Source organism: Pan paniscus, chromosome 3 (assembly GCF_029289425.2).
Source record: "Pan paniscus chromosome 3, NHGRI_mPanPan1-v2.0_pri, whole genome shotgun sequence".
In the NCBI taxonomy this organism is placed as follows: domain Eukaryota; kingdom Metazoa; phylum Chordata; class Mammalia; order Primates; family Hominidae; genus Pan; species Pan paniscus.
This window is the reverse complement of record NC_073252.2, coordinates 174,843,294-174,857,599: the sequence shown is the minus strand read 5'-3', so window position 1 is coordinate 174,857,599 and position 14,306 is coordinate 174,843,294.

Below are 14,306 nucleotides of genomic sequence, written 5' to 3'. Positions count from 1 at the left end.
TTCTGTTAATTTTTCCCTTTATATATGTTAATATTTGCTCCAATATTGGGTTCATATATGTTTACAGTTCTATCCTCTCAATGAATTGATTCCTTTCTCATGATACAATGGCTTTTGCTGTCTCTTGTGACAGTTTTCAATTTAAAGCCTGTTTTTATCTGACGTAAGTATAGCTATCTCTGTGTTATTTTGGTTTTCATATGTATGGTAAATTTTTTTGCCATTCCTTTAACCCTATGTGTGTTTTTAAAGATGAAGGAGTCGCTTGTAGGTTGCATTTAATTGGGTTTTGTTTTCATTTAATCCATTCAGACACTGTATATCTTTTGACTGTAGAATTTAATTCCTTCACATTTAAAGTAGTTGTTGGTAGGTAAGGATTTACTATTGCCATTTTGTTCATTGATTTCTGGCTGTTTTCTATATTCATTATTTCATTTCTTCCTCTTTTGCTGTCTTTCTTTGTGATTTGATGATATTCTGTAGTGATGCACTTTGATTCCTCTTGCTTTATCTTTTGTACATCTACTGAAGATTTCTGATTTGTGGTTACCATGAGGCTGACACAAAATATATTATAGTTATAATAGCCTATTAAGCTCACAAACACTTAAATTTCCATTGCATACAAAAACTCTATACTTTTACTTCTCTATAAAGTTACTAAATCGATAAAAAATAAAGATCCAGTGACATGTTAGCTATGGGACTCATTTTATTTATTTATTTTTTTCATTTTCTTTTTTTATTATACTTTAAGTTTTAGGGTACATGTGCAGAATGTGCAGGTTTGTTACATATGTATACATGTGCCATGTTGGTGTGCTGTACCCATTAACTCGTCATTTAACATTAGGTATATATCCTAATGCTATCCCTCCCCCCTCCCGCCATGGGACTCATTTTAGATACAATGATACACATAGGCTGAAAGTGAAAGGATGATATGGTGGGTTGTGGCTGGGTTCAGCAAAGACAAAATCTTTGGAGTCTTAAAGGTGAAAGCTGTGACAGGTAGTATATGGCAGCTACAAGGATGTACTGTTGAGGTCCTCACTAGTGAAAGCTGTTGGAGTCCTTTGCAGAGCAGGTAACTGGAGGCCACTATGGCATCTGTCATGTGGCTGACACTTATGGCTTTTACTCTTTGTTACTAGGCATCTACAGACATCTCTGCTATGCTGATCTCTCCAGTAATCTGCATGTGGTTAAAACCAAAGCAGGTTTTTTTGGTAGGGCTTCCAAAGTCTGGGGAAGCTGCTTGCTCACCCTGTTCTCCTTTTCCCCCACAGGGGGACTTGCAGGACACTTGGTACCAAGCTGTGCCAGCGTAGGGGATGGAATAATGAAAGTGTTCTTCCTATCCTTTCCATGACCTTATTCTGTTTTTGTTCCCCGCCACAACTGAATTGCTGCAGCTTCTTATATGAACTGTACTTCTAAGCTATCCCAGAGCTATTTTCATTTGTGCGTAGTGATCTAATTGTTTTTTTGTTGGGTGGCAAAGGCTAGGATCTCCTACTCTGCCATTTTGCTGATGCCACATCCCAATTTACTTAAATCTTAATATGCTTCCAAATAATTTAGCCCTCTATGCAGAAAATCCAAATAATATTTTGAGGTTTTTCGTTTTCTCTTCTAGGAAATAAAAAATGAGAAAGTATTTGATTTTACTGAGACATTTACAATATGGAGTTAATTTTTAAAGTGTGTGAATAACATTAGAATAAAAATTTTGCTTTGACCTCTAACGTTATATTTTTATTTTTGGTTACATCTGGGATATGGAAGTTATAAAGAATTATGTTAATCCAAACATATACAAATGATTATAGATGACAGGTTAAAGGCTCGTAGTATGAGATATTAAAACTCCCTAAAAAGAGCAGCTACATTTCATATTATCCCACAAAGTTTCAGTTTTTAGAAGATTAATAAGAACATAAGTAGTTATATATATATACATATACTATATATACACATACATATATGTATATGCGTATATATGTATGTGTGTATATATGTATTACTACTTACATTTTTATTAAGTATGTATAACTACTTATGTTTTTATTAATTTTCTAAAACCTGAAACTTTGTGGGATAATATGAAATGTAGCTGCTCTTTTTAGGGAGTTTTAATATCTCAATACTGCAAGCCTTTAACTCATCGTATACATATGTATATATCTGTATGTACGTATGTATGTATGTATATAAGTAGGAAATGTTTTCGCTCCACTTAAGGAATTTTGAGTACAAAGGGTATTTCTCTGCAGTTAGAAATTTACTTCATGATTCATACCTGTGTTCACCAGCTGAGATAATTACAGATTCATTTTCTGAGTTTAAAACTTCCTATGGAATCCTTCCACATTCTTGCTAAAAATTAGATTAGTACATATAGTGATGCGAGGGAGGTATGGGGGTTAAGTCTGAGAAAGCCATACGTATACTAGCCATCTGTTTTAATCACGGAGGCAAGAGCATCCAAACCAATTTCCATGTTAAAATCTGTATCTCCTAAAATGCCATACAGTGCAGCCAAAAGAGACAGTAAATGCACATTTTAAAAAATTTCTTTATGGTATTAAACTTTTTATAAACTGCTTTTGGCTTTGCATTCTCATAAATGTAAATTTCACATCTGGATGGGGAAGCTTGATTTCCAGCAAAAAAAAAAAAAAAAAAAAAAATTCTCCCATTTGGCCTAAGTTTCTTCAGAAGATCTAAGTAAGGTGAGCACTAAGGAAAGATTTAGAAGCTGTTATTTTTCAGTTGAGTTAAATTTGACCACTTCATCATCTTGTTTCTAATGATGAGCTTGAAAAAAATATTAGTGATTACTTAGTGATGAAAGAATAGATTTTTCTTTCATTTACCTTCATGTAGAAACAATTTCTAGTAACATAAAACAGGTCCCAGTCCCAGATAGGAACATAAACCCATTTCTTTCTCACCTGCTTTAGTTTATGTTTAATCTTTTTTTTTTTTAAAGCAATGACTAAAAATATTAAAAAACAAATCAGGGTATGGAACAAGAATTTTTTTCACATGAGTGTATGTGTTCTTGTATTTTAAAAAAAATACTGTGGCTCAGGATCCTTTTCTGAAAGTTTATATTTCAAGCTATTTTTTTGAGATTAGATAATAGAAGCACGTACACTAAATAGAATGATGTTGACCTTCTATGGAAGCACATAATTAGTTTGAAGGTATTTTTGTTTTCTAGGATGGTTTCTATTTACATAGTCTAAATACTGTTGATAAAAATTTTACTTAAGTAAACAATGTGTATATTTATTCAGTGTCCAAATATCACCATAGTTTTTCCAGGTGAATACTACAATAATGGGCAACAGATTATACACTAATAAGTGCTTTAAAATTGAAAATGAAAAAACTCAGCTACTGTCAGTTCAATATTTAGTGCCAGATAGTTTACATTTCTGTGGTATCTGGGTCTATTTGAAGTGTATACTTCTTGTTTCTATAGCTCAGCAAAATTGACTTTTTTTTTTTGTACTCCATGAGAAATAGAGCCATCAATGTTGAAGACTTTTTTTTAAGTTTATTTTCAAAATAAAACAAGCTAATTGAATCTATTTCATTGACTTAAGCTTAATGAAAAGTGCTGGGAAAGGCCATGGCTGACCATGTTAATTTATTTTTAAACTCCAGCAAGTGGTTGCTTTGTGTTCCAAAGAGACAGCCTGAAAGAAGTGGACTCATCCCACTCATTTGCAAAATTCTTTGACTCGAGGTGAAACTATCTCAGACACATTCACAGAGGCCTTGATGGGTATTGTTCTTCCGTAAAAAAAAAAACACTGAGTATCCAGGATTGTTAGATAGAAATCTAGAGAATGATGTCAGGGAGATCAAGGCCATTGGCTAAGTTCCAATACAGATTTTTTTTTTTAAATTCTATTTTGATTTGGACCATATCCCAAATCAACAAGTCATCTTAGAAAGGTGCTTCAAAGTTTAGCACACACACACAAGAAGTACATATTGAACCCAGGTGAGTGACATCAATATTTTATCAAGCATTCGTGAGCATTCATTGTATTTAGATTTTATTATTATTATTATTAGACCAAATCTCACTCCATCGCCCAGCTTGGAGTGTATCATAGCTCACTGTAGCCTTCAACTCCTGGGCATAAGAGATCCTCCTGCCTCAGCCTCACGAGTAGTTAGGACTATAGGCATATGCCATTCTGCCTGACTAATCTTGTGTGTGTGTGTGGAGATGGTTATCTCACCGTTGACTAAGCTGGTCTTGAATTCCTGGCCTCAAAAGATCCTACCAGCTTAGCTTCTTGAATAGCTGGGATTACAGGATGTATTAAAGATTATGTGCGGCCAGGCAGGGTGGCTCACGCCTGTAATCTCAGCACTTTGGGAGGCTGAGATGGGCAGATCATGAGGTCAGGAGTTCAAAACCAGCCTGACCAACCTGGTGAAACCCCATCTCTACTAAAAATACAAAAACTAGCCAGGCGTGGTGGCATGTGCCTGTAATCCCAGCTACTCAGGAGGCTGAGGCAGGAGAATCGCTTGAACCCAGGAGGCAGAGGTTGCAGTGAGCCAGGATCACTCCACTGCATTCCAGCCTGGGGGACAGAGCGAGACACGGTCTCAAAAACAAACAAACAAAAAGATTATGTGCTAGCGATGGGAGAAGGAAAAGAAATTGAAAATCACTGGCTGATCTCAGCAAACTTTCAGCTGGTTTATTTGGTCCTATGTATTAAAATGTAAAAGACACACTTCATGAAGTGCCAAATGAGTGGTAAAGGAGAAAACAACTTATTTAGAAATTACCTTGGCCAGGTATATACACATTCAGTTTGTAGGAACTGAATGGGAAGAGCTTGAGGAAGTAGAAATAATGGATGGATGGGTTCAGGGGAAAGATGATGTACAGACATATGAAGGCAGGAAAGAAAATGATAAGTTTGGGGGACCCTGACCGGAAGAGTTTGGATGAAGCACAGAGTATATGGAGGGAAGTTTTGCTTGGTATGATTTGAGAAGTTCATTGCCTCTGCACTGTAGAAAGCCAAGAATATTGTCTGTAAATACTGTCATTTTCTTGATGATACCAAAAAGACAGTTGAGACTTTAAATAGGTGGACGATGTAGGAAATATTTTTTAGAAAATAATTTAGAGTAGTCTGCAAGGTGGATTACAAAGTGACTGCTAATAATGTACATTGAAACACATCACTGCCTTACTGGACACTCAAATCGGAACTCTTCACTATAATTTGTAAGGCCTTACACAGCTGGTCCTTGCCTGTCTCCAAGCTCATGTCTTGCTCTAGCCCCCATTTACTGCTCCATCTCTAGTCAGGCGAAGCTCATTCTTACCTCCCAACCATTGTCCTTGCATTCTCACTGCTAGGAAAGCTCTCTCCCCATGTCGGTAATTTTTGGGGATTGATCTCAAATTGGCTTCTGTTCAGAGACTTTTCCTGACCACATTATCTAATTTTGTCTGCCTTAACATCAGTCACTCTCTGTCACACCACCAGGTGTACACTTCTGATTACCTGAGGTCCTCTATGTATTAACTGTTGTAAGTCCATCTCTTCTCAATTAATTGTAAGCTCCTTAAGAAAAGGAATTCCTTAGGGAATCCCATTTGTGTGTTCTTGTTCATTGCTTTATACCCAGTACCTAGAAGAGTGTCTGGAATATATGCTGAATAAATATTGGTTGAGCAAATGAATTGGTTGAAATGGGGTGAGATTGAAATTCAAGGCTTAAAGTTCTCCAAGTTGTAGACAAAGAAGAGCCTAAATATACAGATAAAGTAGTGGAAGTTCACATAATCCATACTGGCAGTGTCTGCAGTACTGGAAGAACACTATTTGATGAACCAGATATCCATGACCCACCTTCATAGTCAGGCAAACAAATGCAAATAATGGCCTTATTGTTTAATTTAATTGTTTAATATTGGCCTTATTTTCTCAGGCAGGCATCTTTTGTTAGAGAAGTCATTGACATGGAAACAAACATTTATCTGAACATTATGCTTGGTTCGAACTTTAGAACTAATATGTGAGTTATAGCTTTTGAATAGGCAGCTAGCAGTGAATATAAACTTTCACTAATTTTCTAAATCAGTTATAATTTTTGATTATCTTCTGATAAGACCTAATTTTTGTTTGTAAACATTAACAATACTGAACTGGTCCCATTTCATTAAATATTTCATAAAAATTTGTGATGGCCCTTAAAATTGTCCCAGACCACTAGCATTCCTGCATAATGTAAATCAGAAAATAAAATAAAACCAAAATAAGCTTGCTAATTTTGACTAGAATTACATAAATTCAAACCCCATAGGCTTTCTAGTAGTCTTTTATTTTAACTATATTGGGCCATGAAGATCAATTAAAAAACAACTGTGAACTAATGAAGATTTAGCTTTTCAGCTTTTTAAATGAAATTAGTCATAAACTTATTTTCAACGATTTCAAGTTAGCTAATAAACTGTCTTGACAAACATTTCCTGCTCTTTATAACCTGGGTAACAAATGTTTACAAAATCAAAGAGTGCTTTTGAACACAACGAAGGAAAGTATGTTTTAGAAAAAATTTCATAGGATGTTTATAGGAAATGAGAATACTTTCATTATATTATATTCTTTTGATACCAACACATTTCATTATATAGATATGTACCCAACCTTCTACTCTATATGTGAGTACAGTTTAGTGGGCTGAGGGGCTGAGACTCAGATTTCCAGTGATAGTAGATTTTAGCAAACTTTCCAAATAAATGGTTTAAAAAGTACAGTATAGAATCCCTGATGAACCCTCCAGGTTGTTTGGAAACTGATCCAGACTCTAAAGTAAGATCTTTTGACTTATTGCGAGTTTCCCTGGCATCAGAGGAGAAAAAAGAGAAGGAGAGTTGTTTGTTTTTTCACTAACCTTTGGAAATTCACTAAGAATAGCTTGTGGGAAGCTGAACAATCTAGAATGTTGTTACTGCCACAAATGCCAACCTGAATCAGATGTGATACAGTTGGATCCCACCATCCCTTAGCTTTCAACCATAGAAACAAAGGCCACCCACAAGCACAAGCCAGGCAGAAAGAGGTGAAGGGAAGTTACACCCCATAAGATCTTACTGGAAAAAAAAAAAAAGGGCCACATCTGGTACTCTGCTTCTGTGGCTGTATCTCACCATATCCACCAACAGTGTTCAGGCCAGTTGCATATCTTTCTCATACTGAAGGACTAAATGATAAGATTAGCTGTTCCGAGTGCAAAGGGGCAAATGCCATAGCTCTGGAGGAGCTGATCTGTGAAAACGCGTGGGAGCAGTTGTGGATAATAGTTTTAATTTTTGATGTGATTCAAAGGAAAAAATATGAAAAGCACTGCTTTGCTTTATGTTAGTAATTTGTGCTATGCGTAAGTGAGAATTAACATGACATAAAACAAGGCTGGTACCTCAGGCAGGGCCCTCCTGTGCTAACTGTATGCCAAGAAATGATCATCTGTTCTGGATTATTGTCACAGGCAGCCCTATTGTCTTTGCTATGACTCTGCAAAAAATAGTATCAATCTAAGTGCCTTGTGTATTCACTGGTGTCCAAATAAGCAAGGGAAGAAGTGTGACCACATTCTCCCTCTGGCCCACTTTGAGGTTTTTGTGGCTGATTAGGTTTTGTCTTGACTTCTCTGACCTGTCAGCTCTGGAAAGGAAAGGCCCTTAGTATATTTGGTATATTTCAACTATTTGTTTTAAAAATAATTTTGCAAGGGAGAAATTGATCTGCATAAAGCAGAAGGAGGAAATACCCTCAAGCATTTGACAATGTGTTCCATTTTTCCTTCCCACAGGGTACACAATCTTCCTGATGATTTTTTAATTATTTCAATTACTAAAGCTTAAAGTGTCACCATATTAGGAATGGTGCATTTGACTTTAAAATACTAGTCTGAAATTAAAAAAACCTAATTTTATATTACTTCAGATACGTCAATACAGGGAGAGACTTCAAATAGGTCAATACAGGTCGAGGCATCCTTCAATATTCCAGTAACAAAATATATAATTCAAAATTTTATTTAAATATTTTTTTGTTGGATTGAGTGTCAAATATTCGAGTAACTCCAAGGAAAAAGTTATGAATATGTATATATACACACATATATGTTTATGTATGTATGTATGTACATATATATGCATATATATACATATATTTCTATATATAGCAGCCTATATAATATGGTATATATAAAAAAATAAGATTCACATATGGAAATAATGCCTTCATATAATTTTATTGAAATTAATTTTGGACTAGGAGAGTTGTAGCTATTTCAAAACTTACTGATTATCAAAACAATTGTACAAATAGTTTCTAATATGTTAAATAATTTTCTGTCTTCCCAAGTTTCAGATAGGCATCTATTATGCAGGAGAAAAATTCTAAGTACCATCAATAAATTTAAAAAATTAAGTGAAAAATATTACTGTATTAAAAAATTATGTCATAAAATTTAACAGCCAGAGTAACCTTGGCAGGGCTGACTATAGAATGGGACTGTAGAGAAATTTAACTGACTGTACAAATATGTTTGCAGGGTGTTGTTTTGTTTCAGTGTTATGTAAATTCTTCAAATCTAAAACAGAAAGTTGATGTAACACACGCCAAGTCAATCTCTGTATGTGCTTCATCCCTTGTTACTTGGGAAATGATGGGCTTTTCACTTAATGATGCTGAAAATCACTCCAAGGACACAAAGCCAAATATGCAGGAGACCAATTGGATGGTGTAATTTGCAAACCCATTATTTATTTCTGTCATATGGAATGAACTTTGTTTAAAGGGCTAGTAGCACAGAGTGTGTCTTGTGAGGTATACTCTTCAAAAATTTTAACACAAGACTATAGCTCTCATCAATGACTTAGAAAATAAACAACTTTTAAAACAAGCTAGTTGATATGGTTGGTAAAATAGTACTATTTAGATACTAAGTCTCATATCAAGCCTTTGACATAGAAATAGCAGGATGATCTAGGACAATAAGTGAGTGGTATTTTCAATCTGTGTGCTGGAAACCTTGTTTTTCAGTCTAAAACATAATCTAAGAACTTATTTTCCAAACATTAAATATGGTAACAACATTGGGTATTCTTTCAAATTTAATATATAGCTTTCACTTCATGAGTATAGACGTAATCTTTACATTGCATTTGGGAGCATTATTTTTAGCTTAGAGTAGCAAAGCTACTTTGGGATTTTGGTCATTCTAATAATCAATATGCACTAAGTCAGAAATCATCTACACCATCACGCTGGAAACTAAGGCAAATTTTCTAAAGGAATGGTGTTTCCTTTTTCTTCCTAGAAAGGTATAAACCTAAGGTTCCTCCATAGTCTCCCAGCAGATGAGGCAACCTCTTAATGGTTTGGCCATTGCTATAAAGGCAATTAGCAAAGTTTATGTAAATAAATTTATTGACTACATCGCAGCATGGCCTGGTAGCAGCATGTTTGTCTTGCCATTAGCTGTTTTTTAAGAAGATAGAAATAACTTTTTGTGAACCATGAAATAGGGAGTTTAATGTCTGTGAGCTTACTCACATCTGTCATGCCTGCAAGAAAGTTGATGACCTGTTGTAAATTCAATGTACTGATCTTGGAAGGTAATGGGAGAGAGAAAAACACATGGATTAGAAGTGTTGAATTTTAGAGATTTTGAAGCAAAAAAGAAAATACTTCAGTAGAAAAATAAGAAAGTGATGGAGAATACATGAAAATTTTTAGAACCTACATGCCTGTCATCATTAATTACTTCTGTAAGGTATTACATTTATGCCTTTCTTGTTTCTATTTTTCATATTTTGTATATTATGGCTTTTTTCCAATTTACTAATTATAATGTTGGAATAACCCCAAACTATTTTCTGAGGAAAATATTGACCTTGTCTGCAGGTACTCACTTTGATACATTCTGTAGGGAATTAAAAAGTAATCTGTTCAGATACAAGTCAATTTGTCTTCCTAATTAAAAAAAAGAACGTGTGTCCTTTTAAATCTTACCACCCTTTCAAGTTCAACATCAAGGACAATAACTCCATCCTTAATTAAAACCATAAAAACTTTGTACTGCAGGCAGTTGCTGGAAAGTATAACCCCATATTTGCAGCTGTCTAAATCTTAATAAAAGTTTGATAACTTTCATTGAGCATTGCTTGCAGGATATATACAATGTCCTACAGAATATTCTAAAAACATTACATTTTATCCCTGCATTAAACTGGCTCATCAGAGAACCAAAATGCCAAGTACTTGAACTACATTGCCTTGGCTCCTTCTGAGATCATTTATTCTTAGAGAATTTCACATTGACATTATGTCATACCAAACATTGCATTTTATTGTGGAGCTATTTTGAAAACATTGACCATTATATAACATAACTTTGGCTTTGTGTGGACTCATGAGAGAAATTTCTCTTTGGATACAGTACATTTGATAGCACAATGGGATGACTACAGTCAATAATAATTTATTGTACATTAAAAAGTAACTAAAAGAGTACAATTGGATTGTTTGTAACACAAAGAAAGGTTAGATGCTTGAGGTGATGGATACCCCATTTACCTGTTGTCATTATTATGCATTGTATGCCTGTAGCTAAATATCTCATGTACCCCATAAACATATACACCTACTATGTGCCCACAAAAATTAAAAATAAAAAAATGTAAACCTGAACAACACAGCAGAACCCCATCTCTATGAAAAATACAAAAACTGAGCTGTGCCCTGGTTGGGAGGATCACTTGAGCCTGGGACGTCAGGACTGCAGTGAGCCAAGATCATGCCACTGCACTCCAGTCTGGGAGACAGAGCAAGACCCTGTCACCAAAAAAGACACACACACACACACAAAAAAAGTAAAGAACCTCAAGAAAACTACTACTTTTTTTTTTTTTTTTTTTTTTTTTCTGAGACGGAGTCTCGCTCTGTCGCCCAGGCTGGAGTGCAGTGATGTGATCTCGGCTCACTGCAAGCTCTGCCTGGCGGGTTCACACCATTCTCCTGCCTCAGCCTCCTGAGCTAGGGACTACAGGTGCCCGCCACCATGCCCAGCTAATTTTTTTTTGTATTTTTAGTACAGACGGGGTTTCACCGTGTTGGCCAGGATGGTCTCGATCTCTTGACCTTGTGATCAGCCAGCCTCGGCCTCCCAAATTGCTGGGATTACAGGCGTGAGCCACCACGCCTGGCCGAAAACTACTTCTTCTAAGAAAAAATTAATTTTATTTAAAAAGGTCTCAATATTATGTATAATATTCTTTTGGCTGCTTGGAAGCTTACAGCCAAATTTGAATACTGTCTCTGCATCTGTATGAATTAATTTTCCTCTAAATTATAAAATTTTTGAATTATTATTTTACTCATGACATGATTACTTCCATTTGTTTTCTCTTACAATATGTATTTTTGCAAACCACTTCGAATTGAACTTTTACTTGTGAGTTACTGGGAACTCTTTAAGGGATTAAGTATTATATATTAGTGGATGATATGGTCAAAGTAGAATTTTAGACAAATTATTATTGTGAAAATAAGAAGTATACATCGGGCATGAGAGCATTGGAGAAAAGAAGACTTGATAGAAAACGATAGGAAAGTCTAGTAAATTTGAAGAAAAAGAATTTGGATTCTTAGTGGTAGTAGACATGGAGCGGAAAAGACAGAAGTTAGAAATGTTCGTAAGATGTAAGTCAAATGGTTTGGTCACCAACTGGATTTGCTTGGGTTAAACAAGATGAAGGAAGTGAACTCAGGTTTCAGCCTTGGAAAATAGAGTGGATGGGAGATGAGAGACATCAAAAGAGGAATAGTAGGAAGAATCTTCTGAGTTTTGAATGCCCTGGAATTTGTCAGTAAAGATGTTCATGGTGAAGTTCTGTATGCAGAATGGGAACCCAGGGGGAAGACATTTTAGAGACACAGATATAGAAATATAGAGATACCACCAAAAATTGAGGTTATGGGATTGGATGAGATTGCCCAGGGAGAACAAGTAGTATTAGAATTTGTGCTGGACTGTGCTTTGGGAGAAATTCATATTTAAGGGTTTGGCAGACAAAACAGACTTTTAATGTAAATTCACAAAAATTCCCAAAGAAGAAAAGAGAGTCTAGAGGAAATCAAGAATCAAAAAGTAAAAGGTTTTCCATACTGTCAAACAATATACAAAGCTCAAATACAGGAAAGATGAAAGGGGTTTATTTACTAATCAGATCGCGGACACACTGGACTGGAGTAGTTCCATGCACTGATGAAGAAGAAAGACCAGGTATATGAATCTGGAGACTAACTAGGAACTCAGTTCATTTATTTACAGAATTATCTTCAGACTGATTACAAAAATTCACAGCAACATAAAAAAGAAAATTTCTGACCAGTATAACATGAAAATGGACACAAAGTTCCCCAATAAAATGTTATTCAATCCATTTCAGAAATTAAGAAAAATACATTTTGTCTTATTTAAGAACTCTCAAAAGTATAATCTCAGGGTACCTATTAATCAAATACTGCATGGAGTGGATCAAAGGAGAAAAATCAAAATCACTTCAAGTAGTTTCAAGAGGACACGAGAAAAATTCACCATGTTTTCATCTATTAAAAACTCTTCGTAAACCTGGATGAATTTAGATGAAATATAATTTCTTAACATGAAAAGAATATTTTAGCCCAAAAGCCGAATAGTTGAATATCACATTTAATAGCAAACATTAAAGTGACTCTCTTAAAGTAAAAAATATTTTGGAAAAACTGGTAAATACAGAATGATTTTTTAAAAAAGATATAAACAGAAAGGAGATGCTACCATCATTTAGAGATATTAAAACAAAACAAGAAAGCTGTAAGAGTTAATAAGACAGTCAGTAAAGATGCTAGATGCAAAATACATATACCTCCCAAAACAGTTATTTAGAATTTTAGAAAATAATAAAAATTATCTTTTGATCATGACTACAAAAATATAAAATACATGAAAATAAAATAACAAATCTCTTCAATTTTAATATGAAGACTATTGTACTAGTTTATTAAAGAACATGAAATACAAATAATACTATTCTATTCCATTAGAAAAATACATATTCCAAAGAGGTAGGGCCATAACATTCCTGATTTTGTATTATGCAATTATTGAAATAAAAGAAGTGTACATTAATGTAAAAAAAGAAAATTGTAGTCTTGTTTTCTAAAACATGACCATTTTCTCAGGTAAGGAAGGCTGAATATTTTCTTTCCATAGAAGCTTCATTTGCTTGGCATTTGATCTTGAGGTAAATAATTACATTCAATATTTTTCAGGCTTGACATGAAATGTTTAATAATGTTGTCTTCTATTATCATCCCAGTTCCATGATCCCCTTACTCAAAGAATTTATCTTAATCATTTAACATGTAAATATTAACTAGCTTGGGGAAACTTTTATACTATAATTTACTGTTAACTTATTCGATATTTTAAGTTCTAATTTTGCCATCTGTTTTATAATCTTTGCATACAAGGAATATGTCTGTGTATATGAATATGTGTGTGGGTGAGGAGGGTTGTGTAATTTTAATTTTAGAAATAAAATTGGCACATAAAATACCTCCTCTTTTGATATTCTATTGAATTCCTTCTTCTTAGCTCAATAAGACTTTACCTAAAATTTCTTTTTCTCCCTTTAGCTATTAAAAGAGGAAAGCAACTACAGTGTGCTAACGTTCTATATAGAGGGACTTTATTCCATTTTTTTCTCCTGCTCCCTTATGTAAAATTTTTACTGACCTTCAGATGTAAAGATATGAGCACCCAGTGTCTAATAAATGATTGTACAGAGCCAGGGTATTTTTAAACTAATATTAATAATGAATATTTTGTTAGTTAAGGCTGATTTGCAATTTGCAGAACAAATGACAGAATCAGTCAGATCTCTATTAATGTAAGACTAATGTTAAACTTGTGTACTGATTTGGAAGTAATATATGCATGCGTTGTGCTGAGGAGGAGCTGTTCTGGAAATGCAGATTTGGACATTGTGTCAGTTTTCTCACTATGAAATCTCATTGGGACTAGTTTAGAATTCTTGTCTCAGGCAATGTAGACTTTTTACACTTAAAATGCAAGTGTGAAAATTTTGTTACAATACTCTTTGCCCTTGTATACTATACATTTTTGCTGACTCAAATACAATAGAATATGAGAAACAGATAGGGGATATGTCTTTTGGGCCTCGACATCTA